Source organism: Ambystoma mexicanum, chromosome 1p, assembly GCF_040938575.1.
Source record: "Ambystoma mexicanum isolate Mex_15411 chromosome 1p, UKY_AmexF1_1, whole genome shotgun sequence".
NCBI classification, from domain to species: domain Eukaryota; kingdom Metazoa; phylum Chordata; class Amphibia; order Caudata; family Ambystomatidae; genus Ambystoma; species Ambystoma mexicanum.
In genome coordinates, this window is record NC_090921.1 from 752,247,949 (window position 1) to 752,271,354 (window position 23,406).

The 23,406-nt window shown below is 48.2% G+C and overlaps 1 protein-coding gene across 3 annotated transcripts in view; it reads left to right on the top strand.

The window, feature by feature from the left end:
• Nucleotides 1-23,406, top strand: part of SNX27 (sorting nexin 27) — a 990,538-nt gene that overhangs the window by 958,765 nt on the left and 8,367 nt on the right. The gene's annotated exons all lie outside the window — the stretch shown is intronic.

The window sequence follows — 23,406 nt, forward strand, 5'->3', positions numbered from 1 at the left end:
CCAGAAAGAGCGCTGGTGTTCCACTCTCAACCTCCAAAGTACCTCCCTACAAGGACTGCAAGAGACTATACACGGTAGGTAAGTGGATCACAACTTCTGCTGCGTACCTCACCAGAATAGCAATCAATACTACTTTGCTTGCCAGCTACAGCAGCACCCAGTGGGATGAAGTTGCAAACCATCTTGATTCAGTACCAGAACCAGCTCGGTCACACCTTCTCAAAGTCACCACTGAGGGTAAACCAGTCTCTCAAAACATCCTAAAAAATGTCTTGGATTATGTAGACACCTCAGAAAGGGTCATTGCGGAGGCAACCCTCCTAAAGAGACACTCTTGGCTTAGAGACTCTGGGTTTAAGCCAGAAACACAGACGGCCCTTATGAACATGCCCATCGAGGAGGGTCTCCTCTTTGGTAAAGCAGTTGATGAACAGCTGGAAACCGCAAAGTAGCATCAGACCATTAAAACCCTTGGTGAAATATCCAACAAACCCTTCATCCAAATAGGGGTATTCAACACCCGCCGCAACATCTGTCGCAAGGCTCCAGCATACCAGGCCAAGCCGGTGCAAGCACATCTAGTACCTCCTTTGACAATCCCAATAGACAATCATCCTACCAGTACCTGCGGCGTGGGTTTCGTCGCGGGAAAGGACTAGGCAGAGCTGCAGCCTCTGGGGGCACAGCAGCCCCTGCCACCAAATGGCGTGCCGATCCATGTTAACTTCCATGCGTCCCCAGTAGGGGGTAGCGTAACACTCTTTGCCCAGCAAGGGGAGGGAAGAACATCAGACAGCTGGGTTTTTGGACACAGGGGCTAGGAGTTCCTACAAACACCTTGCCACCATTCACCTCGAATAGGAAGGATGTCCTCCAAACACCTCAACATCCTACCAGAGGAGATCGAAATTCTACTCCAGAAAGGAGCTATCGAACTGGTACCCTTCCTGTAACAAAAGAAAGGTATTTATGAAATTTACTTCCAAAGAAAGATCTGGCAATCTGCCCAGTACTGGACCTGCGCCCTGCAAACACGTATGTCAAACCGCAAAAATTCAGGATGACAACGTTGCAGGTCAGTCATCCAACTACTGAAATTAGGGGATTACATGGCAACGTTGGACATGAAAGATGAATACTTTCATATTTCAATGTTGCCAGCGCACAAATACCTCAGATTCAGATTGGCGGATAAGCACTACCAATTGAAAGTGCTACCATTGGGCATTGCATCAGCCTCCAGGGTGTTCACAAAGGTCCTAGCAGTTCGGGCTGCTCACTTGCGAAGGAAGTCCATTCCAGTGTACCCTCACATAGATTGGCTAATTACAGGGGACTCTCCTCAGAGGTGCCTTCAATACACGCAGCAAACAATCGGCTTTTCCAATTGGGCTTCTCCATAAACGAAAATGTCTAATGCCCAGCCCAAGTAAAGCAATTTCTGAGCACTCTTATCAAGAGAAACCGAATAGTCTTTCCGTCCGAGGAGAGGGTCCAAAACATGCTGTTTCAGACACCTAAGTATGTAGCTGGTTGTCGGGTGTCAATGCAAGAATGGCTAGCAAAACAATGGTCACAGGTAAGCAAATTGTGGGACAATCTAGTGGTGATTTTGCAACCTCTGGTTCAATCGCTACAGTGGTGGAACAGAAACGGTCTGCTAAAGAAACAGACTTGCCACACACCAGCGATAGAGTCCACTTTCATAACAGACCCATCTATGACTGGGTGGGGTGCTCACTTCCTTCCCCACACTGCTCACGGCCAGTGTACAGAGGCACTAACTAAGGAAGCGCATCAACCTTCTGCAACTACTAGCGTTTCTCAAGGCACTTCAACCCACCAAAACTCAGCTGGAGCCCAAAATAGTCCTAGTCCACAGACAGTACCACAGTCATGTTCTACATAAACAAACGGGGGTAAACGCATTCTCCAGGGCTGTCCCGACTATCCCTGAACATCTGCTTCTGTCCACTACATCACAATATGTTCATAATGGCACAACGTGTTCCAGGAGAACTCAATTCTCTGGTTGACATGCTAAGCAGGAGTACAATGCTACCCTCCTAGCATGCATGGCAACTAAACAGATGTGGTCGACATCGTCTTCTCAAACTGAGGGTTCCCAGAAAAGACCTTTTTGCAACCCTGCAAAATGTGAAATGCCACGATTACACATCCATGTTCCCCCAGAAAGGATCCAAGGGGAATGTACTCCTGATGAACTGGTCACAATCTAAACCGGGAACAATTAACACTGATTCTAATAGCTCTAATGTGGGCATGTCGGGCCTGGTTCTCACACGTTCAAATTATGTCCTTGTTTCCTCCCATGAAGCTACCTTGCCCTGACAACCTGTTACCCAGGATCAGGGAACAACACTGCACATGTGCCCTCAGAAGCTGTACTTAGCAGCTTGACTTCTGAGGTCATAAAATTCGCTCACCTTAACCTAGACCAAAGGTGCATGGAAATATTCAAGGAGGCATACAAGCCTAACACAAAGCACTGCTATTTTAACACATGGAAATGTTTTGTGTTATGGTGCAGAACAGTCTCTTAATCCAACGGACTGTTCATCGTCATATATAGTCAACTACCTGCTCTACCTACTAGACTCAGGATGAGTCTTTAACTCACTCAAAGTACACCGACACAATACTTAAACAGAACAGAGACGAGGCGGAGACATTGCCATTATCTCCAAATCCAGCCTCTGCTTGAGCCTCGCTCCACCCCAAGCTACCCAATCTTGTGAAGTCCTCCCAGACCCTTAATATTCACTTAATCTACAGACCCCAAAGCCCCATTGGGACCTTTTGAGGAGGACATCTATACCATACTTTCCAATGATCTCAAAACCACCTCACAAGTACTACTTCTAGGTGACTTTACCCCTTGGATAAACATGCCACATCCACTGCCAATATCTTGGCCGAACTCGGCCTAGCCCAAAAAATCAGCATACCTACTCATAACAAAGGGAGAACCTTTGACTGGGTGGCTGATTACAACTGCACGGCTAACATCACCTCCATCCTCCTGCAACTCTGGACGGACCACTCCCTCCTGTCCTTTGCACTCACGACTATTAGACCACTTCCTATAGCTGACCCCACTACCCCACCCTGCCTACTGAGGAACAAAAAGAACATTGTGGTGGACAAACTCATCCCCGCTATTCTTCTCACTCTCAACTCACTGGCAGACAACTTAAATCCAGGAACGCTTGTTAATGAATATAATAAAATGATGCTTCCCTCGCTTGATACTATTGCCCCAGTCAAACTTAGACCTAGCAAATCTAAAACCCATCTGAACAAGTGGTTCACGCCACAGCTAAAGGCTCTACGACAAATAAAAAGGAACTGGGAAACCTCCTGGAGATCACTTCCTTCTGAAGCTAACAATCAAATTAGCTGAAATTTCATCCCATTACAAAAAGGAAATCTGCCTGGCCAAACGTAATTCCTACAACAAATGCATCTCTCGCGCTAATTCCAGCATGAAGGAATTGTTCACAATCCTAAAGGAATTAGAGTCCCCAACCCCGACACCAAAGACAAAACCTGGTGCGCAGACATTCAACAGGCACTCCAACAAAGTAAACACCCTCCAAAATAAAATAGCCCAAAAAAAGCATCCCTAAACTCCCTATCACTGACTAATGTTATGACTACTGAACCACCCTCCGACCCCCCCAAAGGAAGCAATATCAGACTCCTCCCTTGCCTGGTTCAAATTCTTGAGGTTGAAAAAGTTATTCTCTCACTTAAGCCATCTAATTGCCAGGGCGACCTCTACCCAGCTCATAAAGGACGCAGCAAGAGAACTTGCCTCTTTTATTTCCAAATTTATCAATGCCTTGTTTGCATCCGGCACCATCCCCATCAACCTCAAACAATCATGGGTGCTCCCACTGCTAAAAAAGTAAACCTTCGACCCACTCATACCAACTAACTACCGTCCCATTACAACAGTACCTTTTCTATTAAATACTCGATAAGGTTGCTCACCCTCAAATCCAAAAATATCTGGAAACTCACCAACTCCAGGGAGCTCGACAATCAGGCTTTCGCCCCCAACATGGAACAGAGACTGCCGTTATCGACCTGAAGACCCAAGTCAATGAGCTAAGACAAGGGGAAAACAGCCCTCCTTCTCCTTGACCTCTTGGCTGCATTTGACCTTGTGGACCACAAGGTCTTATGCAGCCACCTAGACTCAGCTGCCCATTTCTCCAAAGAGGCTGTAGACTGTATTGAGTCTTTCCTAAGTGACGGGACTTAAGCAGCGGCAGACCCTATCCCAATCACTTGTGGAGTGCCTCAAGGTTCCTGTGTTTCCCCTACATTGTACAACATATTCACTAAGCCCCTTTTCGACGATGTGGACCATCTTGGTATCACCTACACTAATTATGCAGATGATACTCAGATTCTCCTCCCACTTTCAGGGGATTACGTTAAGGATTTGGCCTAGGTGAACAAAAGGGTGTCCCTCATCATCCAGACCAGGATGTCGACCCACGCTCTATGCCTGAATGATGACAAAACTGAGCTCATTATCCTGGGCACTCCCACCAACCTCAATAAACTAGGACAGGATTTACTCCTTTCATAATTGATGGTAACCTCATCAAGGTGGCCAAGGAGGTAAAGACCTTTGGTTTTTACCTTGATTCCACTCTCACCTTTACCAAACAAGTGAACTCCATGGCCTCTGCCACCGCCTACACTTGTAAGCTTATCAGAACCGGCAAACCTTTTCTCTCCGACAGTTCTATTATCCTGGCCAGAGCCCTCATCCTCTCCAGGCTAGACTACTGTAACGCCCTCTACACCGGGGCCAACAAATCGATTATCCAGAGGCTCCAAGTCCTCCAAAATAATGCCCTTAGAGCGGCCCCCGGGGTGGCTAGAAGAACCCACATATGAGTATAGGCACCAAAACAACTGGCTCTCAACTTAAAATAAAATCCAGCTAAAATCTGCGTCCCTCACCCATAAAGCCTTGAACAATGCTGCACCCAGTTATCTTATGGATAGATTCTGCAGAAGAATGTCCATTGGACCTATGAGAATAGCTAACACCAACTGCCTCACTATCCCCAGATTTTAGCTCTCAAAGGTTGGCGGCTGCAGCTTCCCCGTGAAAGCGGACCAACTCTGCAACTCCCTGCCTCTATCAATTACGGAAGAACAATCTTACCCGAACTTTGGATTCAATTACATGAACTGGCTTAAGTCCACCGATCATTAGGCTCTTGTGCCCCTTTCCTGCTTTACAGACCAGCCAATCTACCCACAGCTAACATGTAACTTGCTGGTTTTCGCTAGTTCCGTAATGTACTCACCGACTTTTACTTGCCTGTTGTACTTGTATATGTTCCTCAGTGTATTTATTGTTTTATGTTTTTTTTACTTCCTGTAACCTAAGCCTTGTACATTCTTAACTCCTGCGCTCTGATACCTCCAGGTCTGGCGCGCATTACAAATAAATAAGCAAGCAAGCACCTGGCGGCGCTCTCCGCTTACACCACATCTCAGAGTAAAGTTTAATGGTGGAAAGTGCCTGTGATGAAGGCTTTCATGGAGGGCGTCAAAAAACTGCACCTTTGCATCTCTAATCCTACTTCCAGCTGGGACCTCCATATCATACTCGCAAAGCTCATGGGGGGCCCCCTTCGAGCCTATGCACAAAGCCAGCCTTAAACACCCAACATACAAAACAGCCTTTCTAATAGCCGTTACTTCAATCAGAAGGGTGAGTGAACTACAAGATCCGTTTGTGGTTATACACAAAGACAAGGTGATGCTACGCAAATGTTCCATGTAAATGAAACAATAGAACTACCTGCGTTTTTCCAAAACCCCACAGGCGCAGCAGAAAGAAGCCTTCATGCACTTGATGTAAGGAGGGTGGTCATGTTCTACCTTCAAAAAACGAAACCCATCAGAAAACAGACAGTTATGTCTGTAGCCGCTGGAAGAGAAGGGGACCCTATTTCTAAAGCTGCAATTACTAAATGGGTTGTCGACTGCATCCAACTTTGTCATTTTCTTGCTAAGAAAACGTTTCCATTTAAGCTTAGAGCACACTCTGCTCGAGGCACAAGAGGAACTCTAGCCTTTATAGCAAATGTACCCCTATGTCATTTGGATCGGAGTACACACTTTCAGCCATTATTACTGTATAGAGACACACTCCAGTGGAGATACTCATGTGGGCAAGCGGTGCTGAAACATCTCTTTGCAGCTCTACCTTCTAACAACCTACCTCCTTCTGCAAGTACTGCTTGATTGATATTTTATTTCCATCGCGCTCGTACACAAGTGTTTAAGAGCGCGACAAGGCAAGGGAGGGGAACAGGGGAGAACAAAACAGCAATCTTACTAGGCCCAGTGACATTGAGTATGCGCAAGTGCATGGGAGAAGGGGAGGGGAAAAGTGCATGGAAGGAGGGAGAAGTGGAAAGTGCAAAGCAGATGTGAAACAGATAAATAATAAATAAATAATAAAGGCAACAGTGGTAATGCTGCCAGCAATTTGCAAATGCTAGGTTTAAGGCAGCATACAGGGTAGGTCTGATAAGTGCAGGAAGAAAAAGGAGGGGCTGTATAGGTACAGATACAGACCCCAGTGCAAGGGGTGGCCCGGAGGCAGTGCGGGAGGGTGGCAGGGTGAACAGGTACCTGGGCCCGAAGGACAGAGAGTGGCCAGGTGCACAGTGCCAAGAGAGAACGGATCAGCAGGGGAGAGGGGGAGCGAAGGCAGAAGAAAAGAGCAAGGTCTTCTTGCTAATCTATACAAAGCATGTGATTCTAAGCTGATCCACAAGCTTCAGAAGGGATACATTACTCAACATAATCGTATTTCTGCTGCTTGTATCTCCTTAGATTCACATGCACCCGCCCTTTCTCCGCTCTGGAATAGAAGATCCCTGAGGAAAAAAGCATAGTTATTTGACACCTCATGGTCTCTATCTACACTCCACTCTTACAACTTGCACTCCCTCTTGTCAGAAACAAATAATCCAAGGGACCTCAACGCGTGAGGGATCATGAGTACAGGGTACATCACACTAGGGATAGTATTAGTCATGCCCTGTTGACGTCCCTTTTCGAATTTCGAAAACATGTGCAATGATCGACAACTTCCACTAGATGTCCTATGCAAAGCATGTGAATCTAAGCAGATACAAGCATCAGAAATAAGATTACAGTGAATGATGTATCCCATATATATACACACACACACACACACACCACCAACATAGACAAGTCTTGCCATGTAATAACACTTGAGTTTAGTTTACTCTTGATGGCCATTAGAACATTGCATGCCACATATACAGACTTACCCACCAACACCAGCAGACCCACAACATTTGATTGATGCAGGCATGTTACACCAGCAAATCTTGCTCATGCTCTTAAGTTTAGTGGTGTTCTCGTACTTCTGAACTAGTCCCAGGGTTAGCCACCATAATGGAGAATACTCAAGAGATAAGTAGAAATATACAAGTTGTGGATTCTGCTCAGGAATCCAAACCGCATTTAGGTATGGTATCTAGTCATGGTCACCTGGGCTTATGTTTTCAAGTAAGACAAGAGACCAGGACCTTTTGGTCCTTTAACTTGAAAGAAAATTAAACAATGTTTAGCTGAGGAACTTACCCAAATTTGGAATGATGTCATTCAGCTTGCCTATGTTAAAATCTAATATATCTGCCATCGACTGAATAAGCAGGCGCACTCGGAATATGGTAACATTTGGAAATCACCAACATAAGAGGTGTAGTGAATCTGAGGACAACATCAGAGGTACTTCCATGATGAGGCCTTAAATTAGAACTCCTTGGGGACAAAGGGTCAGAAAACCAGTCCTGAAAAGGTGCAGTGCCTCTTACCAGAGGAACAGTTTAGGACGTTGGCCCTCACTCTTCTTCCTTTGCCAATTTTGACCTTAGTTTCTGAAAGAAAGTTGTTTTCACACTTTTTGTTTCTGATGAGTGTCTAGATTATGTATGCTACAAGAAGATTCTACTAGGAAGCAATCTGAGAACAAGTGGTCAAGATTGTCACTAGGATTCTCACAGTTCAGTGCATTCAAGGCTGTATTACAGTGTTTAAATGTATCCCATCGTTCTTATTTGGCAGACAAGGAATTATTCTGGATTCCTACTGCCATTACTATCTTATGTTTTAATGTTAAAGGATATTTGTACTGCGCACTATCACCAATGGAGTGGTGCTCTGGCGGCTATGAAAAAGGGCGGGGTGAGTTTGTGGGAATGAGCTGGAGAAGTGCAAGATAGCAGCGATGTGCTGTTGGCAGCCTCAGCCCGGTCGGTCCGTTGGCTGGGCTTGGGCTTGGAGTGTTTTACGGTCGGTAGTCGTCGTGTGCTGTTGTACAAGTCTATGTGCAGTTTGTTTTGTTGTTGCAGTGTAGTGAAGTTTAAGAGTCATATCAGTCATTGAATTGCTTTTCTATCTAGATGTGGCACATGGAAGGCTAAAGAATTCCCTTTGTGTGTGCATGCTTACATTTATAATTCTATCCAGATGCGACGCAGGCTAGGTTGAGGACTCCAACTAAGTGAGGCACATGCTAACGTTCACAATTTCATCTAGATGTGGTGCATGCTAGGCTAAAGAATTCCCTCTGTGTGCACATGCTAACATTCACAATTCCATCTGGATGTGGCACATGTTAACGATTACACCTGTCTAAGGTGACACAGGCTGATCTTGACCGTTCTCTATAGATAGTTAACATTGGCTTTGCGGATCTTTCAATGGTATATAAAGCGCTATATAAATGCCACGTATCATAACAGTATCTTAGTGTATAGTGCAGTGTACATTTATAGTTCAGCCAAGAATGTATTTCGGTTGGTGGTTATTAATCTCTTTAGTGTGCATGTTGTAATATTATGGCAGTCAACATTATGGAAAGATAAGGTAGAGTGGCAGGGGCTTTCTGGAGTAGAGTTATTGCTCTACCCCCAGCCATGCCACACTTAGTTTTGTTGGTGTCTGTTAGCTTCCCTTGCTTCCCCTGCGGACACTTGCTGACGCTTCTTTGGAGCCGTCTTTGTTGGAGCAGCCCTTTGCCGAAGGGGCTGCAGTGGGCAGAGGTCTCACCTGGGAGGAACCGTTCAGGCCAGGGAAGCAACCAATCATGGGTGGGAGGTGGGATTGGGACGGGAGACGCACAGGAGGGGGGGGGGCGGCTGCAAGGCAGCACGCAGGGTGGGGTGGGGGCTACATGGCGAAGGTCCAAGATTTGTCTGGGGCCTCCAGGGGACTTGCCTGCTCACCGGGGGACGCCGGGTGGTAAAGGCGTGATCCCCCGCTGCAGCGAGCAGTCCTCCGTGCCTGCATGCAGGCAACCAATCACGGGTGGGGGGAGGGCTGTGAGGCGGGATTGGGACGGAAGACACACAGGGGAGGGAGCCAGGCTGCAAGGCAGCACGCGGGGGCTACAGGGCGAAGGCCCAGGATTTCACTGGGGCCTCCAGGGGACTCATCTGCTCACCGGGAGACGCCGGATGGTAAAATGATAAAACCATTCTGAAGATGTGGTTGCCACAAATGGTGGAATTTCTGCTTGTCCCTTTCATTAAAGTTGTATGAAATTAAAAGCTTTCAAATACCCTCCGGCTTCACTCATTCCACAGTAAATGATCAACACTGGTTACTTTCCAAAAGACCATTACCTATTGCAGGTATGTCTAAGAGCAGCAATTAGGGACAATTCATGCATTATTCAAAGGATGGATTTCTCCAGCATGGGATTCACATGCTCATGAATATTCCTCGTCGGGCTGATAATCCTTGGTAAAGAAAAAATCAGCTTAATTTTTTGAACTGTCTTTCTCCTAACCATTTCGCCCCCAGTCAATGACTGCCCTCTACCTAAGCCCCTCCTCTGGCAGCCATCTTCAGATTTTTACTGCACGTTCAAATGTTGGGGAGTCCTTGTGCTCTCAAGCTTTTTTCTGCATTTTCACTTTTTGGAAGAGTTTTACTCTATTTTTCAGTCAATCGAGCACCTGTGCTCCATCGATCACCCTTCTGATTAACGGGGACCCGTTTTGGGATTTTTCAACGCCCCTCAGGGGTGACTCATTGAGTTTCTTCCAGAAGATTCATCACAGCCTACACCGCGTGAATCATGGCAGACGAGAAGGAGGAATCCCCCTCTTTTCAAGCGTTGTACAGACTGCGGACTACGGCATGTTTATATGGACGATAAACCTTCCCAATGCCTTTGCTGCCTGTATCCGACGCACAAGGAGGAAGACTGTGCTTTTTGCTGTGAACTCTCGACTGGAATGATGGAGGATCATAGACTGCTGAAGGGATGGCTACAGACCAAGGCCTCTGCACTGGGTGGGGTCCCAGGAGCATGCCTCTCCCAGATCCGGGAATGCTGAGCAGGCGTCTAAGTCCTTTGATGGCGCCCCTCCCGCAGGGGTCCAACAAAAGGCTAAGCACCACGAGTCCACTGCCACAGGGAGCGCCGTTGTGGGCTCCTCGGCGGCCAGGGCACATCCGACGTCTCCAGCGAATTTAATCACCAGTCAGCGCTCAGGATTGTCATCCAAGAGGAAGTCAGACCATCTGGGCAAACTCAGGGTGGCCCCGGAGAAGGCCAAGACCAACCCCTAAGGAGAAGGCCAAGCAGGACAAGGCATCCGGATGACCAAGAAGCAGGACAAGGGGCCGGTCCTGACCGTGAAGGCCCAGGTACACCCAACGAATGCCCCACCTTCCATCGAGGTGCTGGTGGCGTCGCTCTCAAAGGCCGCAGAGGCACAATCGCAGGGCGCACCCCCAAAGGCAAGAGGAACCCCTCCCTCCCCCAGGCCAGGAGGGAGTCTTCTTTCCAGCCGATAGAGAAGACCCTGGAGAAGATCATGCCAGTCATTGAGCCAAAACACATTTTTAAAAAAATGTACATACTAAAAAAAAAAAAAAAAAAAAAACATGCCGGTCATCTCCCGAGACCATCCCCTCTGGTCAAGAAGAGGAAGAGGCACCCTCTGCCTCCTTGCCACCCCTCTTCGCCCCCCCTCCCCCCGAAGGATGAGACGGACCCTGCGTGGGCAAAGACGATAGTGGGATGGGGGACCTCCCGCCGGATGAGATGGGCTTGTTTCACACAATGATCTCCAGAGTTTTGGAGGGCTTCCTGTACCAGCACTGCGAGGCGAAGAGGAAGACCATCCTTCGGTCCCACTATTGGATGACATTTGGGACGAAGGCCTGTCTCTCATGAAGAACCCTTCTATGGCCCCAACGAAGAGGGATCGCCTTGAGAAGTAGTACAGGGTGCCGGACTCTGCGCCCAAGTGCTTGCGGGCCCAACAGTCACCGGACTCTGTGGTCTCTGCAACGGCTAAGAAGTCGTCGTTGGGCGCTTCTTCCTCAGCAGCATCCACCCCTCCGGACAGCGAGAGGAAGAAGTTAGACGCCACGGGGCGACAGGTTATCTACTTTACGACGACCATCAAAGCCGTCAACATCCTCGCTGTAGTAGCACGCTACGACCGAGAACTGTGGATCAAGATCGCTCCCATCCTGGACTACCTCCCCGACAAGAGGTTGAAGGCATTGGAAATTCTGTAAGAAGGCGAGGTGACGTCTGACCATGCCATCACGGAGGGCACCGACATCGCCGATGCTGGTTTCCGCCAGACGGGTAACAGCATTTGCCTTAGTCGTCGTGGCTGGCTCAAGGGACATCCAGACAAAGGTTTTGGACATGTCCTTTGACTGAGACCATCTGTTCGGGAAGGCTGTAGATGAGTCTCTAGAGGCCATCAAGGCAGACGCAGAGACAGCACGTGCCCTGGGCATGCTGCAGCAGCCACGGCCATCTTTTTGGGCCTCAGGAGGCAACTCTCCCCGTTCTGCCAAGGGTAACGGTAGGAGTTCCTCTTCGTACCGCCAACCCTCCCGCTCCTCGGCCCAGAAGACCAACGGGGGCCGTTACAAGGCTTTCAGAGGAGGACCTCATCGCCAAGGATCACAAGGCGGTCCGTCGACGTCGAAAGCAGGAATGAACCGACTGTGATGTTGGGGCCCCACCCCTCGTACACCCTGGTAGGAGGCCGGCTGGCGAACTTAGTCAGCGTGTGGAAGACCATCTCCACCGACCATTGAGTGCTGGACACTCTTGCCCAGTTTCAACAGAAGTGTCCACAAATGACACCGGTGGTCTGTCGGGAAAACCACGAAACCACGTCCCTCAGCTGCGGCTTGAGGTTCCGGCCATGCTAAAGAAAGGGGCGATGGAGCTCGTCCCAAAGTGGCTCTGGAGTGTACTCAAGGTACTTCCTCGTGGGAAAGAAGACCAGGGGCTGGAGGCCCATTCTCGACCTCCAACTGAACAAATACATCAAGTCCCAGAAGTTTCGAATGGTCACTCTTCAGCACGTGCTAGGACAGCTCGAAGAGGAGGGCTTTATGTTGTTGGACCTGGAGGATGCTTACTTTCACATTCCAATTCACAAGGGACAATGCAAGTTTCTGCGCTTCGTCGTTCAAGCGAAGCATTACCACTTCAAGGCTCTTCCCTTCGGATTGAAGTCAGCGCCAAGGGTCTTCAAGTGCCTGGCACCGGTGGCGGCGCATTTGCGACTGCAAGGGATTCACGTCTGCACTTACTTGGATGACTGGTTCATCCGGGCCAGCTGAAGGAGCATTGCCGTCGACCACACAGTGAGGACCGTCCGCCTACTGACGGATTGTCATGGTCATGAAGTCAGGGGCACAGGCATGCAGGGGTCGCATGCACAGGGGACCTGGGTGACACTGTCCTGGTGCCTTTGGCGCCAGGCTTGTGAACAAAAGTAAACAAGAACATCCATTTAACACCAAAACACTTTTATTATGGACATAGCTCTTCTGATGCATTAACCTTGAACATTCCATCCATTAAGCAGGATGCATTAATTTTGAACATTCCATCCATTAAGCAACCCCAAGTGTATTCTTGGGTGTGGCTGCTACGGGATTGCCTTTGCACGTGCTCACTCTAGGAGTGGCAGGGTATGGCTGGCAAGCTGGCCCTAATGGGCGTGCCCACAATCTCCGCTATATCAACTGCCCCAATCCTCAAGACAGACGCTTCGCGTATTTCTGCAGTTGCAAGCATCGTAACGCTCAGTCGCCTGAGGTCAGACTTACCTTTGAAGATCCTGCTTCCTGGGCATCCTGTTTCCTGCCAGCATATTTACCAACTGGGGCAAGCTGTCCTTACCTGTACATCTCTTCGGTGAACCAAGTATTCTTCTTTTCACTTTCTGGAACGTCGAAATCTTCATCTTGGCACTGCAGCACAACACGCTCCATCATCTACAGCAGCGCCTGCAAGGAAAAACAGAAGACAAGGTTAGAGATTGAAAAAACAGTTTAAGGTTGCGTTGCGCTTCGCCATACTTCGCGTTTTTCCTTAAACCATCACTTACCTGCTGTCGAACATTGCGGTAGCATCCATCTTCCATCCGGCCGCATGTCTCGTCTCACAGCTGCATTGAGGCCGCATTTCCCAACTAAGGGAAGACAACAGAAGAGAGACATTATTGCAGGCATAAATAGGAGCAACATATAAAGACATTAAACAGAACTAACAGCATCTAAAAAGCTCAAGAAAGACTTCCCAATCATAAGGAGAAGCCTAGTCGCAGCTGGATTTGAGTAATCCTTATCAGGGATCAGTGAAGGAACTAGATCCCATTCGAGTCAAGGGAGTTGAGATCTAGTAACCTATATTGCAACCTTCAATCGTCTCATAGCCTAGACCAACTGGCCAGAAGAGAAGAGGACTACACTTTTACCGAGGGTTGTGTTGGCGCAAGTGGTGAATCCCCCTGAGAGGTGTGCGGACTACATAGACCTGACGGTTCAACTCAATCATAGGTTGCAGAATCGGAAAATGGATCGAGCTAGGTCAGAGGGATGGTCAGTTTATGTACGACCTCATGAGAATCAGAGTAAACCACATGAATAGTCTGAGCCATTGCAGATTGGTGGATTACGAACTCCCCTTACCAAAGCAGAAAGGGGAAAAAAGAAGACAACAGCTTTGCTTATATTGTCGACAAGCAGGTCACTTCCTCCGTGACTGCCCGGTAAAACCACCCAAGAAAATGGTTGGGGCAACAGACAAAACTGATGAAGAAGAACAGCAGAACTCTGGAAACGCCAATGCCCGACAAGTGTAGGGGTCCGCTCGTCGAGCATGAAAAAGGAATCCGTACAGACCTCACATCTAGTCCTTCCAGTGCTTTTGGTGAATCACAAGCAACCATCAAGAATACATGCCTTGGAGGCATATATTGATTGTGGAGCTGTGGGTATCTACATTGACCAAGATTTGGCTGTCCGAATAGGCCTTCCTCTCCGACAGAAGCAGAAATCGGAAAACATCACTGCTGTGGATGGTTCTCAGCGATCATCTGGCCCGGTGACGCAATGCACCGAGAAAGAGCTTCTGTGTCAGGACGGGCATCAAGAGGACATACTTTCGATCTCATCGGTGCTCCTCAGTTCCAGATGATATTGGCTGGAGACCCACAATCCTAGGATCGACTGGAGAAAACGAGTTCTGACATTTCCTCCTGATTGCGCCAAAACATGTTACAAAAAAGATGACACCAATCTGAAACCGAAGAAAGGAATCGTGTTGGGCCTCATCAGCTCCTTACCGCTTGAATACCAAGATTACCAGGATGTCTTCAAAATGGAGCAAGCCAACGTTCTGTCCCCGCACAGACCTTACGATTGTCAAATAGATCTTGTACCTGGAGCCCAGATCCTATGCAGCCGAATTTATGCTCTGACAGAACAGGAAAATCAACATCTTAGAACTTACCTGGATCAGTACCTGGCGAACGGTTTCATTCGCCCATCCAAGTCACCTGCCTTCTCGCCCTTATTCTTTGTGCCTAAAAAAGGAGGGGGACTTAAGAATTTGCCTAGACTATAGAGCCATCAATCAGATTGCAGTAAAAAATTGATATCCTTTACCACTTATACCAGAGCTCCTGGACCAAGTGAAACATGCTCAAATCTACACAAAACTGGATTTAAGAGGAGCATACCATCTTGTAAGAGTAAAAGAGGGAGACGAGTGGAAAGCGGCCTTCCGTACGAAATACGTCCTCTTTGAATACCAGGTCATGCCCTTCGGGCTATGCAATGCCCCCGTGGCATTCCAATTCTTTATGAATGATGTACTCCATGAACTACTGGACGTTTGTGCTCTTGTTTACATTGACGACATTCTTACCTACTCAAATCCCATGGAAGAACATGTAGGCCATATCCGGGCAGTCTTAGATAAGCTTTGACAACACCAATTGTATGCCAATTGCCAAGTTGGAAAAATGTTTTTTCCATGTAACCAAGGTAGGGTTTCTCGGTTTCATGCTCGCACCACAAGGCGTACATATGGCTACACGAAAGGTGGATGCAATCCTCCAATGGCCCTCACCAACATCCACGAAAGGAGTGCAAAGCGTGCTGGATACGCCAACTTTTACCGTCGGTTTATACCTCGGTTTTCACAAATTGTACATCCAATTACCTCCTTGTTAAAGAAAAATCAAAAGTTCCATTGGTCGACAGACACTGAAGAAGCCTTCCAGAAGTTGAAATTAGCATTCACTACAGCACCAGTCCTTCGACACCCACGACCAGACCTACCTTACATAGTTGAGACCGATGCTTCATAAATGGCCATGGGAGCAGTATTGTCACGACGATACCCTGAAACAGAACATCTACACCCCGTCGCATTCTGGTCCCGCAAATGTTCAGCCCCCCAGTTCAACTACGCAATCACAGATAAGTAATTACTGGCGATTAAAGCATCATTCAAGGCCTGGAGACATTACCTTCTTGGGGCGAGACATACGGTCACTGTCATCACGGACCACCGTAACTTGCAATACTTGAAAACCGCCAAAGCACAATTCTCGCGTCAACTTCGTTGGGCTCTCTTTTTCGCAGAATACAATTTTATCACTTAGACCTGGAGTGCGCAATGGGAAAGCAGACGCTCCATCACCCATGAATGAAGAAAAAGAGCAGCATCCGACCCCATGGCCATAATTCCTGAGGAAAGGATTCAAACCAGAATAGCTGCCACCACATGTTTGGATGACCAAAGAACCAGTTTGCAATCCCCAATGGATCAATCAACACAACGGGAATGGCTGTTAAAAGGTGACCAGTACACCATTGAAGACAATCTACCGTATTTCCAAGGACGATTATATGTCCAAGAGCTGCAAAAGCAAATCATCATCAATCATCACAAATTACCACAATTCATTAGTGGAAGGACACCCAGGAATAGCCAAAACTCAGGCTAAGGTAAAACAAAACTACTGGTGGACAACCTGGCGGAAAGACATCGCCCAATTTATTGAAACCTGCAGTGTCTGTGCACAACACAATTCTCAGAAAAGGAACCCGCTGGCTTACTACATCCCCTAACAGTACCGTCAGCACCTTGGCATACCCTGTCGATGGACTTCATCACAGATCTTCCACCCTGCAATGGATACAAAACCATATTAGTTGTCGTGGATTTATTCTCCAAAATGGCCCATTTCATCCCTCTGAAGCGACTCCCAACTGCGCTTCTGTGTTCCTAGAGCAAATTGTTCGATTGCATGGATTTCCATCAATATTAGTATCTGATTGCGGAACTCGATTTGTTTCTGCCTTTTGGAGTAAGTGTTGTACGATTGCTAAAATCTTTCTCGGTTGTCCGGGTAAACTGAATGAACCAACCAACCAAACTTTAGAGCAATATCTCGGCTGTATGTTGCAACAGTCCGAGGATTCTTGGAAAAATATACTCTGGATAGCTGAGTATGCATACAACAACTTGGTTCACACAAGCACAGGGCAAACTCCATTCTACACTGTCCACGGAAGACATCCGAGGATATCAGTATTTGATCCACCCGATACCCTGGAAATGCCAGATATAAAAAAACTTGCCTAAAACCATCACTCAGGTTCTTAAGGAGGCGTCGGAGCATCTGACCAAGGCTAAGGAAAGACCAAATCTGTTTGCTGATCGACATCGGAAGGAAGCTCCCGCCTACCAGATTGGAGAAAAGTTGTGGTTAGCATCCAAATACATTCCCCTGAAGGGGCCAAGAGCTTTCCGCCCAAGATTCCTGGGCCCCTATACTATAAAGTCTATAATCAATCCTGTCGCCATGAAATTGCAGTTACCATCTCACATGAAAATTCACCCCGTATTTCATGTCTCTCTCCTCAAACCAATGAAATCCAATGCACGGCATAGTTCTCCGCCAGAGCCCGAAGTCATGGATGGAGAACCAGAATATGAAGTCAAATTCATCCTGGACTCCAAGGTGGTTCGATCAAAATTGTATTACCTAATTGACTGTAAAGGTTACGGACCTCAAGACCGAACTTGGGAACCCAGTGAACACTTCCATGCTCCACGTTTAATCACACTTCCATCGCAATAATCCCACCAAACGAGGACCGGGGGGAGACCCACCCCTGAGAGGGAGTGCTGTCATGGTCATGAAGTCAAGGGCACAGGCATGCAGGGGTCGCATGTACAGGAGAACCCAGTCAAGGGGTGATTCAAGTTCAGGGAGGGCTGCAACCATGCCCCAAAACCTCCGCAGAGACCAGGTGAGTGTAACACGGATCTGGGGTTCTCTGTGAATTATACCAAGTCATGCTTGACACCCTCACAGGACGCCCTGTTTTTTTGGGATCTCAGCTCAACAGTGTCGTGCCTGGCGTCGCAGTCGGAGGAGAGAGTGGCGGCCATCCTGGGCAAGGTGCAACGGCTGCTCGCTCTGAAGAGCGCCACGGTGAGGGCCATCAAGTATGCTCGGCATGATGTCGCATTTACCTCATCCGGCTCTGGAGGCTACAGATACGGCTACTGCAGGCGTTCCACAACGCCACTTGGATCCAAGTGTCCGGAAGCTTCAAGACAAGATCGCTCTCGACGATGGGGGGGGTTCTGTCGGGCGAGAAGATGGCGGGGCGTGCGCTCTCATCTTACCGGAGGCGCGGACTTCCAGACCTCACTGCATCAGGAGACAGTAACGACGGATGCCTCCCTGGAGGGATGGGGAGCCCACACCGGAAGGCTTCACGCCAGATGACTGTGGCTGCAGGAGGAAAAGAAGTTGCACATCAACGTGCTGGAGCTACAGTGGCGTTTTGGGCCCTCAAATCGTTCTTGCTGTCCCTCAAGGGCAAGGTGGTGCAGGTATTTACCGACAATACCACCACAATGTTTTAAGCAGGGGGGCACCAGGTCCCCAGCGCTCTCCAAAGATGTGCAGGACTAATGGCACTGGGCTGTTGCCCAGGGGATGTTCGTTATCCTGTTTCATCTGGCAGGAATAAAGAACACGGTTGCCGAATCCCTGAGCAGCGAGCTTCACTCTTGCCACGAGTGGGAACTTCAGCAGCACCTAGTGGAGAATTTGATGCTCAAATGGGGTAATCCCCAGATCGACTTGTTTGCGATGGCGGCGAACACCAAGTGACGAAGGTTCGCCAACAGGTTTCCTCAGCAGGTGAGCATAGGGGACACATTCTCTTTCCCTTGGGAAGTCCTTTTTTTGTATGCGTTCCCTCCTTTGCCGTTGTTACTTCGAGTCATCTATCTACAAACAGTGTTGGTGCCGGATGATCCTCGTTGCACGGGCGTGGCCGAGGCAGATCTGGTACCCGGACCTTCTCAGCATGTCAGCGGCACCACCAGTCAAGCTGCCAGTGGTCGCGGATCTTCTCGACTGGGAAGGAGGCGCCATTCTTCACCACGATCGAGGGTCTCTGAACCTGAAGGCCTGGCTCCTGCAGCGCTAGAATTCGGTGGCTACGATCTCCTGGCGGACTGCAAGGAAGTTCTCGCCAAGGGTAGAGCATTGTCTAATTTGAAATGCTACGGACTCCAGTGGAAGAGATTTGCCATTTGGTGTTGTTATTAGAAGATCGACCCACTGAGGGTCAAGGCTACTCATGTACTTGCATATTTGCTGCTGTTGGCCAAATCGGGACTGGCCCATGCCTCCATCAAGGCTCATCTTGCAGCTATCTCCCGCTACACGAGATCCCGAAGACGACCATCCTTGTGGTCACACCGATAGGTCAAGGAATTCGTCCAGGGACTATTCTGCTTGTTCCCGCCGGTGAAGGCTCTGGCCCCGGCGTGGGAGCTCAATGTGGTGCTTACTAGGCTCATGGGACCTACGTTCGAGCCTATGCAGTCTTCACCACTTGGGTCTTGTCGTGGAAAACAGCTTTTCTCGTGGCCATCGCCTCTGCACAACGAGTGGGGGAGATCCAGGCCCTATCCTGTAAACCACATTACTTGATTTTCCACGAGATCAGTGTGGTGCTGCGGACGCACCCCTCTTTCATGCCCAAGGTGCCGTTGGACTTTCATCTAAACAAGCCCTTGGTGTTGCCTGTGTTTTTTCTGACGCCTTTGTCGCAGGCTGAAATTACTTTGCACTCTCTGGATGTGGCTCGAACGCTGAAGTTTTACATGGCCCGCGCAATGAGTTTTTGGAAAACCTCTCAACTTTTTGTGAACTTTGGTCTTGTGAACCACGGGAAGGGTGGCTCTCCGGATGGATCACCCACTGTCACCGGTTGGCAAACTGACCGTTGCTTGGCCGTCCGTGAGCCCACTCTACCAGGGTGATCGCTGCTAAAACAGCGTTCCTGTCTGGTGTGCCCCTGCTGGACATCTGCAGGGCTGCTACGTGGAGGTCTACGCACACCTTCACAAGATTCTACTTTCTTCGACAGGGATTCCAGGTAGGAGTCCAGGGTCAGCCAAGCAGTGCTGCACAACCTGTTCGCTTGAAGGTGAGCCTGGTGAGGAGGTAAGAGATGTTTATGTTGAGCCATGCCACCGCCTGTGGTTGTGTATGTGTGTACTGCTATGTATTCTTTATTCATGAGCATGTGAATCCATGCCAGACCCCATGCTGAGAAGGAACAAATTAATTACCTGTAACTGTTATTCTCCAGCATGGGTCTGGCATGGATTAATATGCGAACCCTCCCGCCTACCCCTCTGCGGCTCTTCTCTTGGTCCTACTGCCACATTACGTGTTACCAAATCTGAAGATGGCTGCCAGTGGAGGGGCTTAGGTAGAGGGTAATCATTGGCTGGGAGAAATATGACCCAGAGCTCAGTGATTGGTTGTTAGGAGAAAGACAGTTCAGAAATGAAACTGATTTTCTTTACCAAGGATTCCCAGCCTGACAACAGGGAATATTCATGAGCATGTGAATCCATGCCAGACACATGCTGGAAAACAGTTACAGGTAAGTAACTTGTTCCTTCTATGAGCTGTCTGGCATTTGTCTAGAAGTCCTAACAAACCTTTGCCTTGAACCAACTTTATACATGTGCTGCCTCCACCAAGCTTTTTGGTTGGTGAAACCATTTTGGAAAGAGTGCGAGCAGGATGTAAGAGTAAGTGAAGCCTTCACAACGGTTTTCTAACTCTAAGCACACCCCTTTGTTAAAAATACAATATCTGCAAATCCCCCGGAATATAAATTGTAGTGCAACTTTCGATTTCAGAAAAAAGTGCACTCTGGTAGGTGGCTTCTGGTAATGCAGTTTGGGGGTGGGCCCGGCCAAGCATCGTAAATTCATGCTTGGTACCCATTGAAACTTTGAAAGAGACTGCTTTCTTTTGGAGAAGTTTTTTGTTTTGCTTTCCTGCAGTGCAAGCATTAACACACTCTTGTTGGAAGAGCACGAGGACTAAGCATCTAAATGTGCTATGTATGCAATTTTTCCTTTTTTATCACATTGCACGTAATGCCAAACAACCTCTTAATAGAGGAAATTCTTTACAACTGATTTGGGGATGGGATATTTAACTCGTTCTGCCAGCACCAATGTCTCCAGTGAAGGCCAGCGTCCCCAACCTGCACGATCCTCCCCGCAATGAGAGACAATGATGGACTCGCCCAGAATGGGAATAAGGCCAAGACAAAGTGCGGGTGAGCGTAAATGGGAGTTTATCAATCAGAATAGGGCATGCAAAGAACTCTGCAAACTCCGAGAGCGCTCTGTCCGACAATAGCAAAGACAGGCGTATATATTTACAAAAAACGTCATCAAAACCTACACACTATAGGGGGCACAAGTTCAATGGGATTGGGTGGCGACGACTAGCTATAGGTGCTGCTGTGATGTGGTTGGTCTTGGCTGGAGGACGTCACTGGTCAGCCTCGTGGGTTGGGCTGGGCCTGGCGGGTCAGCTGGGTTCATCCGGGCGGTGTTGTTCTGCCACTGTGGCCAGTGTCAGATGAATGTCTTTTCCTGACTTCTTTGCCCTAGGCCATGCACACCGCAGTCATTCAGTCATTTGCAATATTATCTTCTTTAGTAAATCTTCCAATAGGTTATGCTACAAGTTAATGCAACACAGGAGGAATGCACCTTGAGAGGTGTTTGATGGCGATTCATCAATACATGGTTACCAGTGTCCTGTTGACCGGGTACCATAGGTCGTGGGGCTGGGTCTCAGGGCATGGGACAGGCGGTACATGTCCTCCTGTCTCGTTGGAAGTCGTTATGAATGTGTTGCTGTAATGTTGCCATAATATTGGGTGTCCTAATTTTACAGGGGCCATTAACCTAAGGTGATCCGGTGGGTCGTGGGGCTTAAGAGAGGGCGCCTCTGGATTTGTGTATTCAGGCGGAGGTTTACTGCTGGGCTGTAAATAATGCAGGTGGCGGGCCGTGGCCTTGGGTGCTGCAGAGGGAACTACAAATCTTTGAAGCGGCTCCAGCCTAGTTGGGGGAGGTGGAGCAGCGCGGCGCGGGCCTCTGCTCTCTCGTCTGGCAGGCTTCGCAAGGAGGGAGGGGGAATGGCCTTGCATATACTCACGAAGGTATCTTCCTCGTGTGTTGCCGATTTTGGGTGAAAGCATCATAAACATTCGAATACTATACAATACTCATTGAATCATTCCAAAGCTTACATTTTAACTTTGCTAATGCCTTTCAAATATAGCCAGTCCGAGCACATTATTTGTACACTATGTTTTAACAACTACAACATTTTGTTATATGCATATACATTTGCAGTAAGTGAGGTAGTAGTGAGGTTGGTGGAGCGCATAGAAACGACTCGCCACTGTACGTGACGGTAGTGGCACATAAGGGGCTTGGGCATACACACATGAAGGGTGCATTTTCATGCACCCTTTACATTATCCCTTAATATGGTTGCATTTGTCTTTCTTTGCACTCTAGCAGCATTAGTTTGGTTATGGCGCGGGACCGTGGGGTGTAAACTTTTCAATGATGCGCATAACAAATAGCCCCCCGGGACGCTTCTACTATTTGTACATAACTGCAGTGGTGTGGGTGCTTCATTGCTAATGCCATGTGAACATGCATTCTGCCATATTTATACATTTTACAGGTTTTCTAATCAAAGAGGTTTGTGGAGAAAATGCGCCCATCGCAGGTAGTTTTGGCATTGATATTTGGGAACTTTTGCTTTTATCCGAGGGCCATTTTACAGTTCTTTCCACCCAGGCTCTGCTGGCTGGGTCATGTTGGGAGCAGCGATACACTGCGGAAGGTCAAATGTTACAGTGTTGGTATCTTACACTAGCTCATGTCCGTCTTGTTCGTGGGAACGGGCTCACAGTGGATCTGCCAGGGAGCTGGGCCACAGGGATAATTGAAACTCTCCAAAGGTGGGGGCCGCACTGCAGTGCGCCGAGCTCACACCATCCTTATTAGACAAAATGGTTTCTGAGGCCTAGCTAAATTCAATATGTTTGGGCAATGTCTTCAGCAGGTGAGCCATCCACCACTTGGGCCCTGGTGGTAAGGAGGGGACGCCTGATGAGCAATGGCCCTCACCGGGGGAGGGGATGTAGGCGAGGGGGGTCTTTTGGACCACATTCATTTATTTTTCAAAGAGATTGTTGGTGGTTGTTCCCTAGTGATCAACTGAAAGTGGTGTGAACGCCTTTTAGTACATTGCAAATGTTGTGTTCTGCCACTGCAGTCCTGGTTCTTAAGGCATTCAATTGTCATTGCATCACATTGCAGGGTCTGGACTGGTATGCTGCGGGCTCCCTCATGTCCAAAATATGTTTAAGTTCTTTGAAGTTGATTTAATTTATAGTAGGTAATCAAATCATGGGTCTCAACTTCTAGCATGCAAATTAGGGAAATCACGTGAGATAGCTACTAAGCCCACTAAGGCGAGCTCCCACTGCATAAATGTGCATGCAACCTTTACATCAAGTTTGAATGCCTTCTATCATATCAACGTTTATAAATGCAGCACTGTTAGGTAAGATCACTATATACTT